Source organism: Suricata suricatta, chromosome 2, assembly GCF_006229205.1.
Source record: "Suricata suricatta isolate VVHF042 chromosome 2, meerkat_22Aug2017_6uvM2_HiC, whole genome shotgun sequence".
NCBI classification, from domain to species: Eukaryota; Metazoa; Chordata; class Mammalia; order Carnivora; family Herpestidae; genus Suricata; species Suricata suricatta.
In genome coordinates this window covers 149,027,821-149,054,702 of record NC_043701.1, presented here as the reverse complement: position 1 = coordinate 149,054,702, position 26,882 = coordinate 149,027,821, and the positions used below count along the sequence as shown (strand labels likewise).

Genomic DNA, 26,882 nt, shown 5'->3' with positions numbered 1-26,882 from the left:
GAATGGATCAAGAAGATGTGGTATATATTCACGATGGAGTACTACATGGCAATGAGAGGGAATGACATATGGCCCTTTGTAAGAAAGTGGATGGACCTTGAGGTCCTTGCTGAGTGAAGTAAGCCAGGCAGAGAAGGACAGAAACCATATGTTTGCACTCATAGGTCTAGCAGGAAAACAAGAGAGACCTAATGGAGAACCAGGGGGAGCAGAGGAGGGAGAGAGAGTTGGGGAGAGAGAGGGATGCAAACTTGAGAGACTATTGAATGCTGAGAATGAACTGAGGGTTGAGGGGGAAGGGGGAGGGGGGAAAAGAGGTGGTGGTGATGGTGGAGGGCACTTAAGGGGAAGAGCACTGGGTGTTGTATGGAAAACAATTTGACAATAAAATATTATGGAGAAAACAAAACAAAACAAAACAAAACAAAAAACCCAAACAAACAAACAAGAAGAAGCCTACCTCAATTTCTGCTATGAAGATGGTAATAAGCTCTAGACAAGGTTACTTAGGTGCTCCCTACCTCAAAATCCAATGGAAAATCCAATGGACAAAGATTACAGAGCACCACCAGTTGATAGAATGCCTTCCTGGAAGGAGGCAGGCAGGAAATAGGGTTATCCTTGAAGGTCTTTGGCCATGTTCTAGTCACTTGGATGGCCTGCCACAGATGGACAGCATCAGGCCAGTGCTGAAATTGAGGTAAGACAAGGTGAATTCATAGGAACATCATGGCCTTGCCCTGGATTTTGTACCAAATAGGACCTCCAGCTTTTGATGTCACCCTCCTGTGAATCTGGGTTCAATCTTCTTGGAACCACTATGAGGACGAGGTAGTGTCAAGTTAATGGATCTCAGGGTTGGAAAGAAGTGACCTTGAAGACACTTAATTACCTTTCGTTCTCTGCACTCACCTATTCAGGAGCTGCTGTTCCTTGTTCCTTGTCCAGCTTCTGCTCAATCTCTCTACAGAAATAGAATTCATGCCTTCCAGGAAGAAGCACTGAAAGGCAGTTGTAAGTGTTAGAAAGCTGAGTCAATGTTTATCTTATTCGGGAAGTTTACTCTTGGGGTGACACAATTAAGTTATGAGAGTCCTTCGAATTATCAAAGACCTTTATTTCAGGAGCACTCTATCACAGACTCAGTAAACTTAAATATTGACTGAAGTGATGTTCATGTGAAGTTACTTGGATAACACTCTGTAATACTATATTACAATGCACCATTGATAACACTATTTATTAAATGTACCTATCATCCAACAGGTTCTAGGCTACACCCACTGGTACACCGATAAATAAGGAAAATCCCTTCCATTCAGGGTTCACTCATCCCTTGGGGACCTTGACATATACCCAAATCATTACAAAAATAATAGACCACAAAGAGGGAAGGACTTTAATATGGGCAAAGTTAGGAGGATTGAGCATCTGGGATGATGGACAGCAGTGAACACTGCTGTGTGGCTGGTACCTAGGGTACATGCTGGGGGTTCTGGAAGTTGTAGCTCATCTATAGGGGATGTTACTTTTGGTCTGGATTTTTTCTACCAAGGAAAGCAATCTGATGCCCAGGAAGGGCGAGTCCCTTGCCCAGATCAGTAGGCCAAGCAAACAGAACTCAAACCCAGCTCAGCTCCTCTCCTTGTGCTTTTCCACCTTTGCAGTTCCTGAACTACTGAGATGTGGCCTGTCCACACCCAAGCACCTCAAGGAAGGATGCTGGTCTTAGGGACTTTACATCACATCCTTTCCCAGGGCAGCAGAAAGTCCTCATAACTGCTGGTAAGGAATCTGTGCTCTGGCACTACCTATACTAATTAATCATCACAACACCCTTAAGAGCAGGAAGGAGATAAGGAGAAGGGGTGAAAGTGCTCAAGTGCTGCGAGTTGGTTGATCTGGAGCTGACGTGCCACCTCAGGCTGTCGCCCACGAGAACACCACCATCTTTTTCTTTAAACGCATTGCTGGCCAGCCACAGGGCCCACCCACTCTGAGCCTCCAACCTGTCACTGCCCACACTACCCTTAACTGAGTCCTTCACATTCTAGCCCCTAAGTGGTTCCCAGAACCATGGCTCTCTGTGTGTCTGCACCCCATCTGCTTCCCTCCATCCTGTGGCAGACTGATTGATTTTACTCTTTTTTTTTTAAAGGGTGTCAAACCATATTTTGAGAGATCTCTGTATCAAGAGGATGGGATTTGCATGGAGGTGATGAAATCAGACTTATAGAAAAATTACATTAGGGGTGTTATGAAGGAAGCATTCAAGAAGACTGAGGGGAGGCAGGAGGTCAAGTGAGGAGGGCACTGCTGAGAGGAAACACAATAAGGGGTGGTTCTGGGGCAGATTCGGATATTTGACCCCCAGTGTGGGGGCAGATTTGAACATGTCCCTTCCTCTGTATGAAAAAACTGTTTTTAGCAATAATCATATCATAACTACTGATACTCATTATTTTCTTAATCTATTCTTTAGTTTTCAAACAATTAACAAATTAAAAATAATACTTGACCCTTTTTAAAATATATTTTTCTAATTCAATAAAATATTTCATGAATGAACTAAAATTTGCAAGTAGCAAACAAAAATATTAAACCTCACACTCAGTACTCTTGCTTCATTGTTTTAAATTTTACGCATATGTGCAAATTCCAAGTGACCATATCAAGGACACAAATGACAGAAATGAAAGGGCACGTGTTGTTTCCTCTGGGCTACAATCACCAGGCCAACATCATGTGCTTCAAAGCTATCACTTCAATTCAGGAACATGTATTGAAACAAGGCTTGAGAAGCACATAGCACCTGAAACAAGTTCAGATTGGTTTAAACTATTACAAGCCTCCTCCTGAAATGGAGCCAGGTGGCCAAGTCTAGCAGAGTCAAAGACCAACTATACAGCTAGAAGTTTCCAAATTTAGTTGCATATAAAATATGATGGTTATGAAAACATACATAACAAAATTGCTATTTTGATGCCCACAATTATATTGTTAAAATCAAAAGTGACTGTGTCTCAATTGTTTAGAATTTAAAATAATGAACAATATTTTTAGGGAAAGGAGTCTTTTATCACTGATGTCTAGAATTGCTGATGAGTTTAAGGTTATTTTATTCTTGTTTTTAAATTCATCAGGCCACCTTATAGGCTACACCAGGCTGACCACTTCCACCCCTGGCTTGAGGGTAGGGGGCAGATGGAGGGAGGGGGATGGCTTGGGGAGCCACTTGACTAGATTGTACAGGACACGGTCATGGCTGAATGTGGACAGCGATGGAGGGGGAAGAAAGGGAACCTAATTCTTGTTGTGGACTATTGCCAAGAGCCACCTCGATGTGTTCAAGTGTCTCAGGGATAACAAAGCTCTCGGCTGTGAAGCCATCAGTCGGGACCATCCCTGAAAGGGAAGGACCAGATGTGCATAGAGAAGGCAGGACTGCTGAGCACAGGAGGTCTGTGTACATCCTTAAGGCATGTCATGTTCATGGGCTGGAGCTCAGGGAAGGTGCCCACAGGAGGTGCCCAGGAGGGGAAGAGACGCCCAGAGCCAGGAACACTTTTCCTCATCACTTCCTGGTCCTAGAAATCTTCCAGTCATAGAAATTGGAAGATACATTGCATAAAATTCTGGTATCTCCCTCCCTCCCTTCAGAGAATAATCTGCAGATATTTTACCTCCAAAGAGAGAGTTGTAAAAGCATCATTCAGGAAAACACTTTCCATCAAGATGAAATTTGAGGTTCTAAAGACAAAAAGAAGGTGCCTCATCTCCTTGCAGTAGGTGTGGGGGGTCTCCCTGACCTCATTATTTCTGTCTTTGAAATGCTAATGTCTCTCTGTTATCTGCCAACACCACCCCCCTGGGCCTTTGGGCCAAGTGGACCTACCTGGGAATACTGGATGCGTAAGAAAGCAGGGACTTCATGTTACAATGGCTCCCTGGGAAGGTAGCTGGGAGCATGGACACCTTGATCCTTTCTTTGCTACGATGGAAAAAGATTTAAAAGAAAAGACAGGCAAGCTATCTGAAAAATCTCCAAAGACAAAGAACACTTGGTGGGCTGCTGAAAGCTCAGCTGGTCAGAGGTTTTTATCCTGGGTCCATGGTAAAATCACCTAGCCAGCAACAATAACATCCACAACAGAAAACATGAAGCCTGGGGCTCACTCCAGACCAATGAAGCCAGAGATTCTGGAAGTTAGGGCCCAGGCATAAGGAATGTTTACATATACATTCTACAAGTGATACTAATGTGGAGCTGCGCTGCTCAGGTAAGACACCCATAAAATGCAGAAAAGTCAGAAAACCTAGATTTGGTTGTGAGTTGACTTCAGTGCCTGTGGACCTTCAATCGCTTCTCATTGTTTTAAGAATAAGTCCAAGCTTTAAACCAGGCCCGGTGTTACCTGCACTGCCCCAGTTGTCTCGTCCCTGGTTTATCTTGTCTTTTCACCTTGTTTATGATGCTGTTTCTTATTTTTGTAAAGAAGAATGCAATCAGACATATCAGTCTTCCTTCTATTGCTTTTGGATTTTGAATCATATATAGTTAGTATGTTTTCTGTACTTAAAAGTTATAAAGTGATTTTACCTATGCTTTCTTTTTTCTTTCTTTCTTTCTTTTTTTTTTTTAGTATTTGTTTCTTGGCTTTACCTCTCCTAAGCCCTACATTCACACTTTTCCATTTCCTCTATTTCTGTACGCTCCTTGTGTCTTTTCAGCCAGGTTTTCTGACTCCTCCTTTCCCCCCTCCACCCCTGACTTAGGGGTCTCTCCACCGGGCCTGAGTAGCACCATGTGCTTGCCACTATCACACCATTACTACTCTGTTTTGTTTCCAGTTTTTCCATTTTTTCTCCTCCACCTTAAGGGCAAGATTCCTCTTTGCATCCTTGAATCCCAGGTGGCTTATTGTTTATATTTAGTGTATAGTAGGTGTTCAATGAATGCTTTTGAAAGAGTAGATAAATTAATGGTTGTTATTTATCTGTTGGAAAGTGTCACTTTTTTAATTCTAATCCAATCATTAAGTATTCTATTCCTCCTTCTGCCAGGAAATAAACATTTAACCCAGAACCTTGAACATTTAACTCCTCTCTGTTCAGGTGTAAGTATCCTTAGAAGTCGAATGAGGTCACTGGGCTAAGTAATGTTTCTGAGTCCTGAAAACCTGCTATTCTGGGCTCCTTGTCAAATGATCTCAACTCTGTCCATCCAGAAAATACATTCAGCTCATTTCGGTGGGAGGAAATAAACTGGCTTTCTGGTCTGCGTCTTTGAAAACGTTTTATGAATGACTTGGGACAATACAAACATCTGCCTGGAGTAAGCGAGGCTGGAGCAGAAAGAAGCTGTGCGCGGTTTTCCAGCGTTTTGTGACTTGATTGTCTTCAACAGCAGGACTTTTGTGCTGCTGCCTCGGATACACAGCTGGCAGCAGGCAGCACGGCCGCAGGAGTGCAAACATACACGCCGGCATCTATAGAACGTCGATGCCGTTTGCAAATCACCGAATCTCACATCCTGGCTCACGCCCTGATGCAAAAAGTTTAACTTTGCCAACCCCAGTCTCCGGTGGCTTAGTCTGCTGTGTTTCAGGGCATGAAAGAAAGGAGTGCTAGGCAGCCCAGCCTGCTGGGGCCTCTGCCCTGGGATTCGGGTTACTCGGGCCACAGCACAGGGAGGAGGGAAGCATGGCCCAGCTCCCAGAAGGGTCTAGCTGCATCCACAAGGCTGGTGAGCTCCATTCCTCTTCAGCAGTAAGTCATCCTATATCTCAGAAGGTTCACAGACCATGGGACCTAAGGCTTTCTCAAGAGATAGAGATCTATTTCACTTCTTGCCGTATTCAGTCAATATATGAATTTACCCTGATCTGTGGACTTACTATGTGTGCAACTCTGAACACAGTGGTGGACAGGTAGACTTGGAAGATTTAGAACAGTGCTTCTAAAAATTGGCTACACAGAGGAATCACCAGAGGAGTTTTTAAATATATTCCAATGCCCAGGCTACTCACAAGACCACTTAAACCAGAAAAAAAAATCTGGTGGCAAGCCAAGACATTACTGCTTTTTAAAGCCCTCCAGGTGATTCCTCTGTGTAGCAGAGTCTGAGACTACTGGCTTTAGAACTTAAAGTCTAGAGAAGAAACAGATGAGTGAAATGAAATGAGATAGCACCTTTGCCAGGGCATACAGGGTATGCTGATAGAACGTGGTGGCCCACGCCACTCAAGCATAGCAGGAAGGAATTATGGCTAGGCTAAAATCTGAGAGAGAAGTAGGAGTTACAGAGATACAATGCATAGTCAGGAAGTGACAGATGGTTTAGAAGTGTGAGGAAGAATGTGAGGCACAGGGAGATGATAGATTAGAGCATAAAAGGAGGCATAAAGAAGGAAACATTTCTTTGAGTAGGTGACAAAGGTGAGCTGATGCCACCAGTTAATTAAATAAGTTTTTTAAGTTTATTTATTTTGAGGGAGACACAGACAAAGTGGGTGGGGGAAAGGCAGAGAAAGAAAGAGAGAGAGAATCCCAAGCACACTCTGCACTGTCAGTAAAGAGCTCAATCTGGGGCTCACTCTCAGGAATCATGAGATCATGACATGAGCTGAGATCAAGAGTCAGGGCCTTAGCCGACTGAGCCACCCAGGAACCCCTGATGCCCCCAGTTAATTTAGAGAAAATCAAATGGAAAGGAAAATTTGGGAGGAAGAGTAACTCCATTAATAACATCTTAAACTTGAAATATTTGTCTATTCAGATGGGTATATCCAATTGACAACTGGATTCACCTAGTCTGAGAAAAGATGAGATAAGTCTAGGAAGAATAGAAGAAATAGACATAAGTTATAGCAGATACCTTTGGCTGCCCACCCAATATCCATCCTCCTTCTTCCCTCATTTTGTGTGCTTATGTTCTCATGGGAGGAGATTAAACCCCAGCTCAGGGCTCAATCCTGAATACTCAAAAACCCATTATTACAGAGCCATTCTTTTTGCTAATGATTTATTTTTAATTCACATTTATTTTGAGATCTTTATAGATCTACATGCAGTTGTGAGAAATAATACAGAAAGATGCTAGAGACTTTTCACCCAGCTTTCTCCAGTGATTAACATTGTGCAAAATCACAAGGTGATATTGAAATTATGATATTAACATTGACCCAACACACCAATCTTACTCAAGTTGCTATTTTATTTGTACCCATGTGTATCTGGAGGCAGAGTGTTTAGTTCAATGCAATTTTATCACCGATGTAAATTCTTGTATCCACCATGGCAGCCAAGATATACAACACTTTGATCAGAGATAGACATCTTTCGAATTACCCTTGTATAATGACCCCCCATTGTCTCTTGTCCCCAACACCAATTGATCTTAACCCCTGGCAACCACTCATCTGTTCTACGTCGGCAGAATTTACTTCAAGAATGCCATATAAATGGAATCATACAGTATGTAATCTTTTGTGATTGTTTTTTGTTTTACTCGGCAAGATTTTCTCGAGCTTCACCTGAGCCATTATGTGTTAATAGTTCTTTCCTTTTCAGTGCTGAATAGTCTTCCATCGTGTGACGGTTACCTTTCTGGGTGAACTTGACTGGGCCATGGGGTGCCCAAATATTTGATCAAGCATTATTCAGGGTGTGTCTGTGACGGTGTTGTTAGATGAGATTAACATTAAATCAGTAGACTGAATAAAGTAGATTAGCCTCCATAATATGGGTGGACCCCATCCACTCAGTTGAATACCTGATAGAAAAGAACGAAAATCCTGACTTTTCCCCAAGTGAGAGAGAAATCCTCTGCCTGATGGCCTTCAAACTGGGACTAAAAGCGTTTCCCCTGCTTTTGGACTTCAATCGACACACATCAACTCTTCCTGGGTCTAGAGCCCACTGATTTTTTAACCAGATTGCAACATCAGATCCCCTAATTTTGAGGCCTTCAGACTTGGAGCTCAACCATCAGCTCTCCTGGGTTTCTAGCTTGCTGAAATTCTCTACGGATCTTGGGACTTGCCAGCCTCTATAATCACATGGACCAATTCCTTATAATAATTTTTCTAGGGGCTCCTGGGTGGCTCAGTTGGTTATGTGCCTGGCTTTGACTCAGGTTCATGATCTCATGTTCTGTGGGTTCAAGTCTCATGTCAGGCTCTGCTCTGACAGCTCAGAACCTGGAGCCTGCTTTGGATTCTGTGTCTCCCTCTCTCTGCCCTTCCCTGTACTCTCGCCGTTTCTCTGTCTCTATCTCTCTCTAAAATAAGTAAACATTAAAAAACATTTTTAAAGTAATCATTTTTCTCCTTCTCTTTTCCTATATACATGTATTATATATTATATATTATTACATATATTAAAAATACATATACTATATGCACTATATTATTGTATTATGGTATTATATATTATTTTCTATATACTATTATCTCCAGAGACGCCTGCCTAATACACGTGATGTGGGTGAACTGCCATTTGTTTAGCCATTCGTCATGGGAAGGGGTCATCTGGGCTGTTTCCAGCTTCTGGCTATTCTGAATGAAGCTGCTATGAACATTCACCTATAGGTTTTTACACGCACTTAGCTTTTTATTTTTCTGGGACAAATGCCCAAGAGTGCAATTGCTGGGTTGCATAGTAGCTGCATGTTCAGCTTGTAAGAAACTTTCATACTCCCTTCCGAAGTGGCTGCACGCTTTACATTCCTGCCAACAAGGAATGAGTGAACTGGCTTCTCTGCACTCGCACCAGCACTAGGTGACATCATTACTTTTACTCTACCGTTACACTCAGCAGGTAGTCATACCTCGTTTTTGCTTTTATTTGCAGTTTTTGAATGGCTAGGACATTGAACATTTTTTCCTCTTGTGTCGATGTCTAGGGATTATAGTGGTATTTGGCAGGGGAGAGCAGAGAGATGAGTCTACCCCATCCTTTAAGCCGGGAGATAACAAGGTTAGACTTGAGTTTTGGAAATGAGAGGCGGGGGCCTGGGGTCAGTTGGGTCTGCATTCAATACCAGCCTATTTGCTCACTCAGTGTCACCCCGGATATTGTGGAAGCCTCTCTGGGAGTGTTTCTTTTCCGTGAAAGAGGCGGACAGCTCACTCTACTTGTAGGATATTTGTGGGGAATAAATGAGATCATAGGCCTAACGCGTTCACTGCCGTGCCTGACACATCGGTTACTGTTAACACAGTCATGATTCCAGAAAGATGAGGGAAAGAAAGATTGGAGCAGAGTAAGATTTAGAACAGAGGAACTACTAGAAACATTTCTAATTGTCCAAGAAGAAATGAAGAATGCCTGAATCGGGCCAATGATGGCAGGAAATTTCCTCCCTTAAATGTCATATACCGAAAATACTGGCTTGGTCGAATCACACTTGCAGAATTCTTAAGCAACCAAGAGCTCTGAGCACACATTCTTCCCTTGTAAAAAGCCCAACGCTTGAGACAAATGCTCAGGAAATGCCTGATTGCTTACTATTTTACAAGAAGCTTCCCTAGGAGCTCGGGGTGGGGGTGGAGGGGCGGCTAGCTGAGCTGGAATCCAGAACTGAGGCCTGGTGAGCCCGTCTCAAAACTACAGCAACACAAGTGGTTACACTGTGAGACCACAGTTGTCCCGGTCCCGACAGGAGAACCTGCTGCTGAAAGTCAGCCTGTGCTCCACTCTGAGGCTGGGCCAGGCCAGCCGCGGGGACTTCACGAAATCACGTAGTATGTGATCATATGATGTTGGCTTTTCTGACATGGTGGTTACATGACACTACACATGTGACAGCCTGACACAGAACTGTGCAGGCGCACTTTATGCTAATGTCAGTTTCCTATTTTTGATATTGTTCTATTGTTACAGAAAATGTAACCATTTACACACACACACACGTGTATGTATGTGTGTGTGTGTGTGTGTGTGTGTGTGTGTGTGTGTGTGTATGATTCATTCAGAAGCTGGACAGTTGGAGGAACATCTACTTTGTTTAATCTTTGAATAGACATTTTCTTTTCAGCATCTACATGCTTTGGAAGACATATACCTCTAGGGTAATAGGAAGAATATGGATTTTGGAGTCAGATCTGTGTTCAAATCCTTATTCCATCACTTTCTAGCTGTTTGTCTTGGTATGAATCACTTAGCATCCCTCAGTGTCCTCCTCAGTGTGGGGGCCATGTGCATAATTGAGAATACCATGTCTAGTATAGCACCTGACATGGAGTAATAAACTTTCATTTCTTGGTGGTCCACTGGCTTCTTCCTTTAGCACATGAGGTGGCCAGCATAGTTACAAATTTACAGAACAATTCAGCTCTCCAGAGAAAAGAATTTGGCCTGAGCTCCGGAGTGTCTTTGAATTCCTGGAGACCACCGACAAAGTCGTCACTGGGGACCAAACACCAAGAGATAATCTGGCATGTTCCGTAAAGTTAAGGAGTCTTTCTGGAAACTGGAGTGGCTGAGGTTTGCCATGTGGTTAGAAAAATTATGGCTGGGTTGAGCATGGGAAGGAAGATTCTTTTGCTCAGAGCAAGTGTTCTGGTTGAAAGTGGGCTCAGAATAAGAAGTGTTTATTCTTGGTTGAGGTAGGGGAGTAGCCTGTCCCTGACGCTGCTGCTTTCCAATTCTGTGGCTGCGAATGATTAGCAACATCTAATTTGGCACAAGGCCTAGGCCTCTGGACTGAAGGAGCTAAGTGTGGAACCACAGAATATGGAGGGAAGGATGCTCAGCCCCTTCCCTGCAGAGGAGGGGAGATGAGGTTAGAGAAAGGAAGTATTGACTTATCCAAGGCTGTGAATGCAGGACAGGGCTGGGGCTGCCTTCCTGAATCCAACACCAGGGTCATTTTTCTCAAAGTAGTGGCCTCCCTGTGTCATACACAGGTCCCCAGGGGACCAAAGGACCCCAGCAAGGCTGAGTGTGAGCCTGCCCTAAGCTGAACTATGGACCCCTTCTGAGTAGGCTGGGAAGGTCCAGGAGAGAGGCACCCAAGGAGAAGAGGACCCAGCACCCCCAACCATGTGCTGTTCTGATGCTTCCACCCTGCTATGCTATCTGATCCTCACTAGGTATCAGCTTTGATGACTGTCTTGCTATGAACACCCAGGGAAAGAGGCCAAGAGGCCTTGAAGAACTGTGCCGTGTAAAGAAGCCATTCTGAGGTATCCATTGGGTTGTATAAGATAGCAGCTCTTCAAGGCAGCTCCTGGTTTCACAGATGTACATTTTTCAATGGAAAAGTCAAGCCCAGTTTATCACTCTGACTCCAGGATGATGGTTCCCAGGAGGACTGATGCTCTCTCAGGTACCTGGGATGGGAAAAACACACAGCATCAGGTGATTCTCCTTCAACCAGCTAGAGGTATCATACTTAGAGGGGAGATTGCGGGAGGTGAAAGGGAGGACCACCAGGGTGTGTTTCTGAGTGACGGTACCAAGGTTGCACATGGAACTCTCCAGTTTGATAGACTTGCCCCAAGGGAGCCTGATGTCTGTTCCAAGGCCAGGACTGTAGGGGACACAGCAAGCTCTTGAGTATGATACTAATCATTTTTAGAATGGAGAGAAGACAAGCCTTCTTTCTCATCCTGTCCTTTTGGTTTCTTTCCCTGTAGATCAAGAATTTTGTCCTTTCTTGTGGTTCTAGACAGATTGTAATGAAATGATGGTTGTGGTAGGCCAGGAGATGAGGAGATATTGGTCAAAGGGTACAAACTGTCAGTTATAAGGTAAGTTCTGGGGATCTAACATGCAGCATGGCATCAGGGGTTGACGCAGTATTGGGAAAGAGATGTGTGTGCAACAAGGTTTCAGGAATAGCTTGGGAGTGAGAGAAGGTAGGCTGGGCTGAGGTATAAACTGATGAAGCAACAAGGGACTTGCTGAGTCCACAGGGAGCACTGGAGCCTCTATGGTTTTTGAAAGTTGCCCCACATTGAGGCACAAGCTCTGGACTTTAGTGCCCCTCACCCTCCAACCAGGCAGTGGAGGCAGGATGCCCTTGAAGAGAGTGAATGACCTTGGGACAGACAGTTGTTTTCAACACATAGAGCCATGAGCCCTGGCCATCCACAACTGGGGAGCTGAGGAGTGGACACCTTAGTATCCACTGAGATGCTTCTGCCAGTGCAGCACAGCCAAGGAGGGAGGAAGAGCAGGCCTGGCCCATAGCATCTGGGAATCCGTGTTTCCTGTGGGAGGATCATGCCCACTTGCAGCTGCAACAACGTCTATACCAGTAGAATAGCCATCTCCTGTGGTCCACATGCACTGTGCCAGGCCCTGGGTGAGCACGTTATTTATACAGACAGTTCCCTTAATTTCCAGAACTGCCTTATGAGGTCCATGTGGGTTAGGAAACCAACGTTCAGTTTTGATGACTTGTTCCAGATCACGGGGCCAGAGGGGAAGAGAGAGACAGAGGAGCAAGCACTGTCCTGTCTGACATCAGAGCCTGTCACTTTATAATTGTTCCTGCACCCTCTGTACATGATGCTGACAGGCTAGCAGGGCATGGAGACCTGTTATCAGTGGCTGTCCTGGAGTCCCATGTTGGAGACAGTGGACAGGGACTATGAGTATCTGCTCAGTTTTTACAGCCCCCTCAATGTCAAACACAGGCTCAGCTCATAGTGTAGAATCCAGAAATCCTGTGCTCTGGTGACAAGCCACTCGTCTGCCAGGACCTGCCCTTGTGTGAAGCAGCCCATCTCCCTGCCTTAAGGTCTGTACCTATGCTAGTTCTGAGGACCAGGTGTCAGTGCTGCAAATAGAAGTGTGTGCAGTGCCAGGATCTTTGCTAATGTCTGCCTAGAGCATGAGGGAGTAGAGTGATGCAAGATCAGAACCATTGAGGGGACACAAAGGCCCTTGTTTGACCATGGTGCCACCTAGGCCTGTTGACTGGTAGCTCTCCTGCTCAGGTCCCCTGCAGGGGAGAGGCCTGAGGGTGGGCTCATCCATAGCAAGGCTGAAATCCTGGGGAATCAGGCCAGCAGGAGGAGCGACCCCCAAAACGAGACACTCTACATGGGCACTGGGTGATGGGTCTGTGAGGAAAGACTCCGGTGCAGTCATGGGTGGGAGACACACCTCCATGCATGCAGGTAACATGTGGGAGCGGGACTTCCAGGGGAGCCTTGGCCATGCTTATGCAGGCTCTGGGGGCTGCGTGCAGATATCTGAGCAGAGAACGAGCACTGTGGGCATCACCATCCAGAGACAGACTTCATAATCATCACAGAGGCATGTGTGTTCTGATACTCTCAGACTTAGGACCTTGAACCTCCCCAGTGATCACTGGCCCTGTGCTGCTTGCAGGACCAAGTCCAGATTCTGGGCCTTCCTCCACTTGGTCCCACCAGCCATGGTAATTGTAGGTAGGATTGTCACCATGGAATCTTCTAGAAGCACTGAGTGACTGGCTTGCTTCCTGGAGAAAGAAGGATGTTCACCTCAACTTGGCAAGGATAAGGAGGGTTTATTAACTACTTCTCAGGGAGGTGACACTGTGGAGTTTCTATTTATGTCTGTGCTCTAAGAAGGCAGGTGGCTAGGCAACCTTGAACTTGTCTTCCATGATTTGGAAAACGTCAGTAATTCTCATTTATGGTTAATGCCTTTTGTTTCTCAGAGGCAAAAAATATGAATTGCAGTATTGTTGATTTCTGTGGAGCCTTGAAGCCAGCAGTCTCTGGAGTCCACACCCTCATTTAGTGGCTGCACAGGGAGGTGCTCCCCACAGCTTCGTTGTCTTCCCACTTTTATCAGCTGCAAGTGTTCCCTGGCCTAGTTTCAGAATCAGTTACAGACCTATGAACAGAAAGATGCACAATGATGTGGTTGCAAGGATACAGAGAACCAAGAGGTCTGGGGACAGTTTGAAGGGCCAGGCAGGGCACACACAGGTGCTAGGACCAGGGTGGGCTCATCTGTGGGGTCACTTGGATAATGGGACAGGGGTTTGCTCTGGGTGGCTCCAGGCTAGTCACTTATTCCTCTGAGATTTAAACCTTTTTCCCTTTGTAAAAAGGGATTCTTTCAGTTAATAATATGAATCTCTGCCCTAGTTCTTCCCTTCCTCCCAGGATTGTGAGAGAAGAAAATTAATGTGAAGTAGGATGCTTTCCTAAACGAGGAGAGTTCTGCAAATATCCATCATTCTAAGAAATAAACGGCAAGACTGTTATGAAATTGTGAGGGTTACCCTCAACCCTAAATTCTGGAACTCTATTTCTAAAATTTCACTTTAAAGCAACAGAAAACACAATTTTCTGTTTAAGTGAAGGAATAACCACACACACAAAAAGTGGAAAAGTATGTCTTCCTACTTATTGATGAGTGCCTGCTGGAGACAGACATCCTGCCAAGTGTGCATATGAATATGGATTTTGCCTATAAGAATCCTTTTTAGCAAATTCAATTTTTTAGATATCATTTAGACAGTGATTATCTATTTGCTAATTTGATGTAGGTTCCCATGCTTTGGTTTTGGGGGTAACTGGAGGCAGCTGTCCTGTACAGACATCTTGAGCACATCTGAGTTCAGCCAGCTTACGAGAAGGTGGGGGGCTGTAGACTCCATGAGAGCCCCCCAATATCCTAGTCAACAGGGCAGCTACCGGGGCGTAGGGTAGTCAACTTCCAGAAAAGAAGTTGGGCAGAAGAACACCAGAAAAGGGGTGGCATTTCCAGAAAAGGAGTTGTGGAAAAGGCTGAGCAAACCCGGGTCTCTCTCTCTCTCTGTACCTTTGATTATATAGACAAGGACGCAGCAAACAATCTTTGCCCAAAGTCCCATATACCCTGGACAGCCCTGCCAGAATCTTCTTGTAATTGAATCTTGCAGTCCAGCTACACCATGTCAGCTCATAAACCCCTTGCTCTGCTCTGGGGAGGAAGGAGCCCCCTTGACTTCTCAGGCAGGATTTCCTGTGACGAACCTTGAGCCAGCACACCCGAGCCAGAGGCCTGGGCTGCCTGTCACTGTCCATCAGGGCTTCGTGTCTTTGCAGTGGGAGTTCATTGTTTTGTCTTGTCTAGCCTTTGTCTTAGATAAAGAGAAGAGTTTAACATCCTGTAATTATTTAATTGGTCTTTAACCCTATTCTAACTTATATACAACTTGCTGCTTTGCCTCACAAGAGTTTTCTGACACTTTCACTATCTATGTCTCTGAGCATCAGCTGAGAAAAATGTGGTCACAGTCTAGAGACAGTAAGTTTTTACTCACTCTTTTATTTACTCTTTTCTTTATTCTCCAAAAAATATGCACATTTATATGTTTCAAACCCTGCCTTACACACTGGGCCTTCAACAATGACCCTAACTGATGTAACTGAATGTCGTATGTAAGTGATGAATCACTAAGTTCTACTCCTGAAATCATTTATTACACTATATGTTAACTAAATTAGATTTAAATTTTAAGAAAACACAATAATGACCATAACTAGCAAATAAATAATCCATCCAAGTAGAGTTTACCTTCCAGAGAAGGACACACAGACTATAAGTGAGCAAAATATGTAGAGCATGCTACAGCAATAAATGCTATTGAAGAAGTATAGCAGAGAATCAGTTAAGGGAGTGTCTGGAGAGGGTTTGCTATTTTAGGAAAGGGAATCAGGGAAGCCTTTCCTGAGAAGTTGATATTGAGCACTCCAGAGATGAGGGAAAGAGCCATGCAGGTATGGTGGGCTAGATTACTAACATTCCAGGGGCTCTTTTAATGATGCTGTGTTGGGCATCACTCTATGCAAATGGGACCCAGAGAGGGATAATCTGGAGCCTGTCCCTCACACACAAAGACCCCTGCTTGGGACCATGTGATCAGGTGTGACACTGGACACCCATAGCAGGGTGGACCCATACCCAGAGTTGATGTTTGAGCAGCATCTTCTAAGTTTCCAGGGCCAGGACAAGAAGAACGTGTCTCTGACACTCTGGGGACATCCCTGCAGGACTCCAAAGTCTCAACTAGTAAATGTGCAGCCAGTTTCATTAGCAAGTAATGCAAGTTACCAAAGCCACATTTTTTCCCTGATATTATTCCATACCCCATTGTACCCTGGAGGTGAGGCTCAGGGACTGGCAGAGTCAGTGACGGGCGGGAGGGAAGCTGCATGTCCATTCTGGTGGGGCTCTGCACTGGTTGAGAGTCTGGGATAGGCAGCCTTAGGGCCACAACATGAAGGAGCGCTGGCTTCAAATGTGCCTCCGGGGGACACAGAAGCGGTTTTAAAGATACCTGTGGTCACATGCAGAACTTCAGGATATTAGGAATGAAGGCATTCCAGGAACTGGTTACTTTCTCCATTAAATTCTCTTTTCTTTTGCTTCATTGACCAGAACCACCTCACCCTCCAGTCTGTAGATAATTTGGCAGAAGTTACTGGAGGAATGTTTAATGAGTACTTTCACTGACACAAAGACCTCTCATAAAATGGGGAATTAAACTTTGAAAAAGCCACCCTGGGAATGCTGGTGTCGCAGATGATTTGATACGATCCTGCTATGTGTCTCCCAGGCTCATCTCTGGCGGTGGCTCCCACGCATGAAGCAGCGCCCACACTATGGTGCAGTTTTCCCCCAGGGGTCTCTGGAGCCAAGGTCCTGGGTGCTCATTGTGCCTGCAGTTAGCTCTGACAGAACAGAGAAGCTGGATTTCATGCCCCCAAGAGACCCCTCAAGCAGTCCTTCTCTACCTCTCTGCTGGACCCCTCCCAGGTGTGTTCTACCTTGTCTCAGAGGGCTCCCAGCCGGATTAAGCCCTGGTCATCCACACCAATAGCCTAAACCTTAATTCCCCCTTCCCTGATTTTTCCTCTTTCCCTGGTCCTGCCCCTGCTACCTGAAATCATGTCCCAGACATTATCTCATGTCAGATCCTCAACTCAGAACCTGCTTTCAGGAGGAGTTCAAACAAGGACAGTGACCCCGTCTGAGAATGTGTTAACAAATGCTATAAAATTCATGTATGAGTCATAAGAAGTCCAAGAAGTCATACTAACATTATTGAGAAACTTATATTGCATGAGTGATAGAAGTCCATAAGTGCCTTTTAGCTGTACTGTGTACAGAATATATGGGGATCTATGACACAGCTTGTGATTCAAGTGTCTATTGTAGATGCAAAACATCTTAATGGAAAGTAAAATATCTTGAATCCCACTATACATGAAATTCATCATTCACCAGAACCATGCATGACATATACCAAGAACAAAAGGTTAATATCAAGATGTACAAAATTGAATGTAAGTAAAGTCATACAGACGCCAAAATCATTTGATGAAAATTGGCAAACACTTTTTCATTCTAAAAAAATTATTGAAAGGTAAGAAAGAAGTCATTTTTTGGCCATTCGCTCTAGTAAAATTATACTTCTACAAGTGAATTATTATACAGTTCTTAAGAAAGAGAACAGGGTAGTAACCTACCACAATGATGATTTTACATTTTCTTGGAAATCAATCAAATCAGATATAAAATATTAATAAAAAGATCATCTTGAAAAAGAGCACCCAAAGCTTATTATTTGATGTCAACATGGAGCTAAGCCCAAGACTATCAACTCTCTGAGAGAAAGCCATTTTTATTAAACCATTATTTTAAATGATAGACTTTCCACTCATAAGCGGGGCTTAATTCAGAAATGCGGTGGAAGCAGAGAAGTCATTTGCGCCATCAGGTAGGCAGGCGAGTATTTTAGTTTCTCAAAGTGTGGTCCTCTGGCCAGCAGCATCAGCGTCTCTGGAGAACTTGCTGCAAGTGCACATTCTCAGATGCTTACCCAGACCCACCAAATCAGAATTCTTGGGAGTGGGGCCCATCCCTGGGTCCTTTAACAAGCTCTCCCCCACCCGGGTGACTTAAACGCACACTAAAGGTTGAGAACTAATGTGCAGTGGTGTTCCGTGGCTCTCACCAGCTCTGATGGAAGCCCCTCCACACAGCCCAGGGGATGATCAGTAGAGTAGTTTTTCTACTTTTCTATGTTCTGTTGTTTTGGGTTCACCAAACACCGCTCAGATACATCTTCTTAGTTGTCAACACAAATTGCCAGGAAGGTATCATCATCCCCAGCTAGAGTCCCCAGAAGGTAAGCAGCTCCCCAAGATGTCACAGCCAGAGAGGAAGTGCAGAGCTGGACCCACATCTCAGCCGGCGGACTCGATACTCACAGGGGCACTTGGGAACAGCTGGGTCCCCTTCCCCAGCCTAGCTCACAGCCTCTCTGCCCCTCTACAGCACACCTGCTCAGATCAGGCTGAGCTAAGATGGTAAAGACCTTGTTCTCTTTCCCCATACCACTGTGGGATTGCAAAGAAACTTCTGTTTCTCCAAAGTGATTCTCATCAATGCTACACCTAAAATAATTTACATATAGATATATTTTGATGGGAGAATTCTGGGTGAATTTCATTCAGTTCTACTCCTCTGTCTCTCTTCTCTGCTCTGCCCCCAGTCCACACATGATCAATATTTTGAGTAACCAGAGTCAGGAAGGTGCCTAGGGAGCTGGATCATTTCCAGGGGCAGGGACAGTAGGGGACATGGTGGCCATCACTATGTGACTACCTCACTGTGCTGTCAGCATGGGTTGCTTCCCTTCCCAGGACGGTCAGGATGGGCTGAGACAGCCCTGAGGAGGTGTCACTTGCCTATTCGGAGTCATGGTCAAGCTGCCTGGTATGGTGAGGTGGGGGAACTGAGGTGATGGTTTTCACAGAGCCTACCTATCTTTCAACACTCCACCCCTACCTCTGCCTGTGCATTCTAGAATTAGTTTTATTGTGACAGTTCATTCTGTTTTAACTCTGTGTGAGGAGAGGAGATAAACTGGTGCCAAGAGCCCCTGCTGCTCCCCCCAACCCCCACTGCCATGCTCTGTCCTCTCCCGCCATCCACTCATTCTTTCTCAGGCCTTGGAAGTCCAGCTCACACCGTTCCCATGCCCTGCACCTGAAGGCACGGGCGTGCAGACACTTCTCTGTGTCCCTGCCAGAGGAGGGGCACAGCCCTGGGGACGGTTCCCAGGATAGGAGCTCTAGGTGAGGAGTGCAGGTGGAGACCCATCCTAACCTGCAGACAGAGCATGGCCATCCACAAAAGATGGGTCTCACAGGGAGGGACACTGTCAAGGCAGAGGGGGCAGATGCTGTCCAGACACCTTTTGGGAGTTGTTTCCTTAGGAAGCTGTGGGCTTCCTGAAGCCTTTGCCGTCTGCTCTGAGATGTCTGGTAATCCCTGGACCAACATTTTTCTGGCACTGCTGCTCTGCGTTGCTCCTCCCCTGCTCAGCACAGCCGGGGTTGGCTGGCAGGCTGGAGATAAGCAGGTAACAAATCACCTGTTGTAAGAACATGTACAAAACTAAAGATGGAGGGAAGGCCGAATTGAGTTTATCATCTTACAAAAACACACAAAGTGCTGTGGCAGAGGTCCGGGTCTGAATATATGAAGTGACAGCAAGAAGTGGGTCAGGATGCTAAACGTTTGGAGTCTCTACTGTGGGACCAGACGAGGCTGAGGCTGCTGTGGAAGGGCTACCCCACGGTTTCTCTGGTTAAGCGATCACCTGGGGTGGAAAGGCCTCCAGTGCCTCCGACCACAAGCACAGGAAGGCACACAGGCATATGGGCAGGCTTCGATCTTTCCAGACCGAGAGCCTGCAGGTCTTCAGGGAAATGGACCTGCCTGTGTAGCTGGCCCACCCATCTAGATAGATACAAGAGGTGACCTTGACAGGACAGTAGCCTTGAAGTCTGTGGGGTAAGCAGCGTCTGTGTCTGTGACCTTACATGCAGGGCCCAGGACAGTTACCTGTGCCACCACCAAGGCAAACGGGCCAGCAACCGTGGCCTTCTCAGAGCACTGCCCACCACCCAGACTTCTTTTTCAAAGTAAAAACATTTTTAAGAACTCTAATATTGAAAAAGAAAGCAAAGGGCAAGGGATATTTCACAGCCCAGGATATCGATTCCAAAGTTCTTGCAGACTGGGGCTGTCGATGTGGGTTTTTTTTTTTAATTTAAGTTAAAAAGAGGTAAAAGAAAAAGAGTGATTTGACCTTAGGATGTAATTTTTAAATATTTATGTGAACTGTTTGGGGCAATTGATTTGGTGAATTGCAAGTATCCGGGTGCTTCCTTCTGTCAGTGGGACAGAGACAGAGCCCCAACTAACTTTACAGTGGCCTCCACAGCGACTCCAGGCATTTTGAACGTGCTAATGTTTTTCTAAAGAGATAAAACTGGGTGGTCTGGAGGAGAAGTTAAGCTCTAGTTTACATAACTCTCCAGAGTGCAAACAAGAGCCCTTCCTACCTTTCCTTCCCCCCTCCATGGTCATTCGGCTGAAGGCTCTCTGTTCCCTTTCATATTTTCTCCAGCCTGGGGGTGTTCTCCCAGCAGAACGGAGTTATTCTCTTGGAGGGGAGGTTAAATGTTAACTCAGTTACCCGTACAATTCTACTGGTTTAATCCGGGTAAGTGTTGGAGTGAAGGGGACCTGTGAAAACAGTCTTGGAGACAGCCCATGTATACGGATTGAAAAATAAACACGCAAATGCCAACCCTGTGCTGGGGTGAGCGTGCTGCACTGATGGACACCACACACGGCACGCTCCGTGTGGCGCTGGACTAGTGTTACAGTGTAGGCGCGCTGGACTAGTGTTACAGTGTAGGCGCGTTAGGTCTTGTCGCCAAAAGGGCTCTGAGGCTCTGCTGTTTATTTTGGTTCCTGGGATGCAATTAAAGCATAATGCAACGTCCCATTTTTTTTTCCCCAGTCAATTGTTTAATCGTGAGATTATGGACTATCATAAAACCTTCACTGCTCTCATATTTCTTTTTGGCAGGGTATAGAAAAGTTAATTTGGGATTAGCTCCAGAAGCATTTTGACCGAGCCTTCCCGCTATTTATCATTCCAAAGGCACTGACAGTGCTAATGAATGTCTGGAGTTGTATATCATTTTATAAACACAAGGCGCTCCCAAGGCGGTGCCAATTAAATCTCCAATAAAGGATTAACGAGGACCCGTCAGAAGGAGAGGTAGCTATGCCTTTTGACAATTTACCAGAGGCTTGGCCTGAACGCAGCGGTGTGTGGCTTTGGGGGGAGGGATCTGCTCCTTTGTGGCCCCCGCTGATTTCTGCAGGGGCTTCTGCACATTTATCTCAGCTGCAGCTAAGGCTAGGCAGGCAATACTGGTGATGTGACGCTTGCAGTCCCAGGCAGCCATGGGGAGGGACAGATGCTAGTGTGATCCTGGGTGCTGGCTGGGAGGGCAGGTTTGGAACTGTCTGCCAAGGGGGGGGTGGGGAGGAAAAAGATTAGATAAATATAAGCTAGATTACGAAGTAAGCTCGAACATCAGCTGAGCAGATCCATTCTGGAGGGAGATGCGTTCTATCTCCATCTGAGCCATTAGTAACCCTGACAGATAGATGCTCTGCTGGCTGGAGGCAGCTGGGTGATCTGTCACTCAGCTAACTCACCAAAATGCAGCCCTGAAGAGCTGTCTGTTAGACTGTTTATTTTTAAAGTTGGATTTATTCCTTGCTGTTTATTTGTAGTTCCTCCCTCTTAAGGTAAAGGTGTCAGACTTTGTCTTTCCATTCAGGCACAAAAAGACAAACAATAACTGTGTTTTGAAACACTGTCAGGGAAATGAAGAACGGGGGGTGCCTGGCCCCCAAATGGTGTGCAGGAGCCAGCTCTCCATCACACCAAAACTCAGCAGTCAACACCTCTTAAAGCCATGCCCCTCAAGATCCTAGCTTTCTCTTGACTTTAAGATAGAATAAAAATTGACAGAAGGTCAAATTTGAGTTGAACTGTCTGATTCTACTACATACATCTACATAGGGCCCCACACAGATGGGCGCTACAGGGGCAGGAGGCAGAGAAAAAGTGGATAAAGTCATGCTGCACCTCAAAACGGGGTCGTTAACATCATCGCCTTCTTCTTCCTCCTTCCTGACAAAGACGCTGAATCAGTGGTTAAGCCATTTGCCCAAATCACTTGGCTACTAGAACTACTAGAACGTGGTGCTGGAGTTGGAGCCCAAGCACCCTTGGTTCACTGTCCATCCCTGCCGCGACTGCAGCGCCTCTCCAGCAAAGGCCGGGCTCTGTGTCCCCAGGCAAGCGCCCTGTCCACGTAGTTCTGTGAAATTGGCGTAGGCTCTCCTCTGCATCCATTTACAAAATATTGGCATTTTTAAGGCACCTGTGTGGCTCAGTCAGTTAAGCATCTGACTTCGGCTCAGGTCATGATCTCACGGTTCATGGGTTTGAGCCCCGTGTCGGGCTCTGTGCTGACAGCTCAGAGCCTGGAGCCTGCTTCAGATTCTGTGTCTCCCTCTCTCTCTGCCCCTCCCTCACTCACCCTTTCTCTCTCTCAAAAAATGAATAAACATCAAAACATTTTTAAATTTATAAATATTGGCATTTATTTTACACAAGTAAAACATGAATGCAGTTTTGTTATAAACAAACTGAATAATATAAAAGAGTCAAAAGTAAAATTTTCCTTTTTGCTGACCACAGCCTACTTCTTTTCTAAATCTTTTTTCCTTATTTTGATATTTGCATGTATCATGGAATGGGATCATGTGGTATATAATGTTCTTCAGTTCACTTTATTCATCTGCTAATAGATTTTGGAGAATTTTTAAAATCAAGTCAGGACTTACAGATCTTCCTTATTCTTTACAAACTGTGGAATAAATCATTGCAATATGTATATATCTTCACATATCCATTTGCCTGTTGATGGAATCCTGTGGTAATCTCCTGAGGGGAGGAGGTCACAATTTTTATGCCGCTCGGAATCCAAACTGTTCCCATTATTTGTAAGTCAATACCTTATTGAAGTAAAATGTTCATATAAAAATGGGCACAAATCATCAGTGTATATTTCAAAGAATTTCCACAAAAGAAACATACCTTTAACCAAATCAGCTCAAGAAACAGTCTTTACAGAACTCTGCAAGAACATGTCCTACCAGGCACCTGTCCCTCCCTCCCCTCCAAGTGACCACCATGCTTACTTCTCGCTCCCAATATGCCAGCTGCTATCATAAGGCTCAACTGAAGTGGTGACAAACAGAATCTTTGTCTTATCCACAATCTCAGAAAAAAGGATTTCAATGATTTACCTGAAAGATGATGTTTTCTGTGGAGTTTTGTAGCTACACCTTCAGAATGAGGGTCTTCCTTTCTACCCAAGATTGCTGACAGTGTCTGTCATGAATGGTTGCTGAATTTTATTAAATACCTTTTCTACATCTATGCCCTCCTAGATGTCAGGATATGTGTACAGAGGACTTGCCTGCAAACTTTAATGCCTGCAAACTCTAAAATGATTCCAGAAAAACATGGTGTTTCATACATGTCTGTTTAACCAATGCATCCATAGTTTCCTCCTGCGCATACATCCTAGGAAAGTTCTGTATGTGGGAGCAGAAACAAAATGGTCATGGAAACCACTACAGTTAATCCATCAGTCAGAAAAGCACCAAACGATAAGAAGTCTAAGCAGAGAACTATAATTATGGTAGGTGATGTGATGGTTACTTTACAGATAGTGGTGGGGCAGCTGAGTGGCTCAGCCAGTTGACCATCTGACTTCCACTCAGGTCATGGTCTCACGATTCATGAGTTTGAGCCCCACATCAGGTTTGCTGTTGTCAGCACAGAGCTTGCTTCAGATCCTCTGTCTCCCCCTCTCTCTGCCCCTTCCCAGCCCTCTCTCTCTCAAAAATAAATAAACATTAAAAAAACAAAAGAATAAAGACATGAGGCCAGAGGGGTCCTAAGGAGATGAACTTTAAGTTAAGAGTTGAAGGAAGAGAGGGAGCTGGGCTTGCAAAGATCTGGTAGAATTTAGTGAAGCAAGGTAGAAAGGTAGAAAGACTATGAAGACGTTGGGAATTTGCAATAAGCCCTTGCTAGCATTCTTACCTGAGTTTCAACTCCTTTACAAGGTCAAAAAGAGCAAAAAGGATGAGGGGGGGAGAGTGCTAGGAGTGGAGAACAATATACAATTAACCACCCAAAAAAGGTTATTTTGTAATACATACAGTATAAAGGAAAAGATGAGTATACAGTTTTTAAGTGTAATTCTAGTGGTTTCTTGAAGGTAGTGTATTGGGAGTCTCCAAAGAAAGAGAAGCCGTCATACGTATATCTGCATCTGTATCTGTGTCTATGCATGAAAAGAGACACACAGAGAAATAGATTTATTTTAAAGAATTGGCTCATGCAACTGTGGAGGCTCGCGAGTCCAAAATCTGCAGGGCAGGCTAGCAGGCCTGAGACACAGGGAAAAAGTGACATTGAAGCTCTACCCTAAAGGCTGTCTTGAGGCAGAATTCATTCTTCCTTGGAAAAGTCCACTTTTTTAATCTTGAGCTTTCAATTGATTGGATGAGGCCCACCTACATTATGGAAGGTAATCTGCTTTACTCAAGTCTACTGATTTAAAAGTCTATCTCATCTAAAAAGGACCTTCACAGCAGCATCCAGACTGATGCTTGACCAAAGCATCCTAATACTGTGGCCTAGCCAAAGTTAGCACAGAACAACCATCATAGGTAGTATGGGATCATATAGTAATACTTTTCTTAACCTACTTAAAAAAGAAACCCCAGCTATATTACAGAATTCTCAGGTAATTCTGAGATAATTGCTGTCCTTCACAGGAAGATTTAAAATGATAAAAATTATTCATAGGGGCACATGTACCCCAATGTTTATAGCAGCACTATCAACAATAGCCAAATCACAGAAAGAGCCCAAATGTCTATCAACTGATGAATGGATAAAGAAGTTGCGGTTTATCTATACAATGGAATACTACTTGTCAATGAGAAAGAATGAAATCTTGCCATTTGCAATAACCTGGTTGGAACTAGAAGGTATTATGCTAAGTGAAATAAGTCAGGCAGAGAAAGACAGATATCACATGTTTTCACTCATATGTGGAATCTGAGAAACTTAAGACAATGGGAGAAGGAGAAAAAATCGTTTCAAACAGAGAGGGAGACAAACCATAAGAGACTGTTAAATACAGAGAACAAGCTGAGGGTGGATAGGGGGCGAGGGAGAGGGGGGATTTGGGTGATGGGCATTGAAAAGAGCACCATTGGGACAAGCACCAAGTGTTGTATGTAAGTAATGAATCATGAGAATCTACTTCCGAAGCCAAGAGCACACTGTATACACTGTATGTTAGCTAATTTGAAAGCAAATACATTAAAAAAATAAAATTATAAAAATGCAAAAAAAAATATTGGGCCCAATCAGTAGTAAGCTAAATTGCTATTGAATGTCACTGAGAGCCAAGGCCTTTTTGTTGTACATGTACCTGCTTCCCAGAGACCAGCTTCCTGGCTGCAGCCCTAGGGCCTCTGGGAAGGAGGCCCTGGAATGTACAGGGAGGGACCATCTCCCAGGGCTTTGTGCTCACAGACCACACTTGAATCACGGCCTTCATATGGAAAGTGCGCACAGAAGGGGTTGACCCAGGAAGGCAGGAATGATAATGTTGAATGAATAGTGCTGGGAAGAGACAGACCCCTCTGAGATTAGAGGTTGCGCTTTAAATGTCTTTAGGGCTATCATCTAGAGGAAAGATCTGCTTTGTGCAATGGGGCCCAGGAGGCAGAAGGTGGAAACCGTGAAGGCAGGTGGTGATTTCAGCGAACACATGCACCTTTCAGAGTGGAGCACACCTTCCCTGCTCTGGGGGCTATTGGACCACCTGTGGGGTGTGGCAGCAGGGAAGGAGGCCAAATGGCCTTGAGATCCTTCCTCCATCATGTGACCTTGGCAAACATTGGAGATGCTTCAAAGGGAAGTTACTAGAGCCAGACTTCACAGATGTCAGAGATGGGGAAGGAGAAGGTAGGTTCAGTTTGGGCATCTTGAATCTGAAGGGTAAAACATTGTCCAAGTGGTGAGGGCCTATCACTACTGTAAGTGTAGCCCTGGGGTAAGTAAGAAGGCATGTGGGAGATTCGTCTTGTGGTCACTTCACGGAGGAGAATGGATTGGAGGTTGGGTGAGGTCTTGCAGGGGCTCTATCAGAGGGTCCTGCTGTATATCCTTGGAGTGAAGACTGTGGGTCCTAATCGTAATCTCCCTTAACCCCAATCCCAGTAAAGAAACCTAATCCAATCTTACTAGAAAAAGTGCTAAAAGAGGTGCTATCTTGGAAAGACAGAGAAAAATGGAAGGAGGAAGAGAAGAAGACAGAGAGGGAGGATCTGAGATGACTTTGATCTTCCTTTAACTTGTTCATATATATTTAGTTACATAAGAAATATACTGAGCATTTTCATAAGAATTCAAGTGAAATTTATGAAGGTACATTCTTGCCTCCTACCCCTCACACAGATTTTCTTCTTTTTTGAACTTCCTAGGACTTAAAGCCAGAGATGGGGTTGGATTTCCCTGGGCCGCATCTTGATGCGGCACCTCTAGGCTTTGTTGGTTGGAGGAAGACAGTATCCCTGTGTGTAGATAGGCCGCTGAACCAGCTGGTCCTGTGCCCTTCCTTTGGGCCCTGGAATCTCTGGGAATGATGAGTTACTTCTTCCCAGGACCATTTTTTTCTACTGCATCTTCAATGTAGATTTATGAATGTGTTACTTGCTTAAATATTGTCCTTTCTTTAACAAAAAAGCAGGCATATCCTGTGTCAACAGTATAAAACTCTGGGAAGATGTTCAAAAGAAAAGGATGCTTAGAATTACAACCTAAACTTTGATTCATAGAAAGATAAGTATTTAAGGAACAGTCATGAACTTCCAAGATCCTTCTAATATTCACATTTTTGCAG

The 26,882-nt window shown here is 44.8% G+C and overlaps 2 long non-coding RNA genes across 3 annotated transcripts; both read right to left on the bottom strand.

Annotated features, from left to right (window-relative positions):
• Positions 1-9,994: 9,994 nt before the first annotated feature.
• LOC115273143 lies at positions 9,995-18,782 on the bottom strand. The gene is made up of 2 exons (XR_003900709.1): positions 18,610-18,782; positions 9,995-11,336 (listed from the first exon to the last, which is right to left on the bottom strand). It is a non-coding gene; the product is annotated as an uncharacterized LOC115273143 (long non-coding RNA).
• Positions 13,496-18,568, bottom strand: LOC115273148. 2 transcript variants are annotated; one of them, XR_003900711.1, is made up of 3 exons: positions 17,957-18,568; positions 16,277-16,396; positions 13,496-13,839 (listed from the first exon to the last, which is right to left on the bottom strand). It is a non-coding gene; the product is annotated as an uncharacterized LOC115273148 (long non-coding RNA). The 2 variants fall into 2 exon arrangements; XR_003900712.1 differs by lacking the exons at positions 13,496-13,839; positions 16,277-16,396 and adding an exon at positions 17,606-17,793.
• Positions 18,783-26,882: the final 8,100 nt, after the last annotated feature.